This window comes from Mastomys coucha, unplaced genomic scaffold (genome assembly GCF_008632895.1).
Source record: "Mastomys coucha isolate ucsf_1 unplaced genomic scaffold, UCSF_Mcou_1 pScaffold7, whole genome shotgun sequence".
In the NCBI taxonomy this organism is placed as follows: Eukaryota; Metazoa; Chordata; class Mammalia; order Rodentia; family Muridae; genus Mastomys; species Mastomys coucha.
The window spans coordinates 59,836,349-59,836,716 of record NW_022196913.1 but is presented as its reverse complement, the minus strand read 5'-3'; the positions used below and the strand labels follow the sequence as shown (position 1 = coordinate 59,836,716).

The 368-nt window shown below is 34.0% G+C and overlaps 1 protein-coding gene across 17 annotated transcripts in view; it reads right to left on the bottom strand.

Annotated features, from left to right (window-relative positions):
• Nsd1 (nuclear receptor binding SET domain protein 1) overlaps window positions 1-368 on the bottom strand; it is a 116,939-nt gene that overhangs the window by 55,061 nt on the left and 61,510 nt on the right. The gene's annotated exons all lie outside the window — the stretch shown is intronic.

Genomic DNA, 368 nt, shown 5'->3' with positions numbered 1-368 from the left:
AAAAAAAAGAAGTATTAAGATGGGAACAGAAAGAACGAAAGAGGGAAGTAATTTCTTAAAAAGAGACACCTATAATAAATGGATCAGGATCAACCAATGCTCTCTTATTCAAGCATATGGTAGCTGACCAATGGCCACAGATGTACCAAAAGAAACTAAGGACAATTTAGATATGATAAAAAACAAACTAAAACAATTTGCAAAGGACAAGTCAGATGGTATGGAATTTCCCTCTCAAACTACACTGGACATTTTCTAACAAAGAAATGGGCTAGATGGTATGAAATTAATGGTAGAATATGAAGACAGACTACTTAAAAAATTAAGGAGGAACTGATTTCACAACTGGCCCAACGAGTTCTTTACTA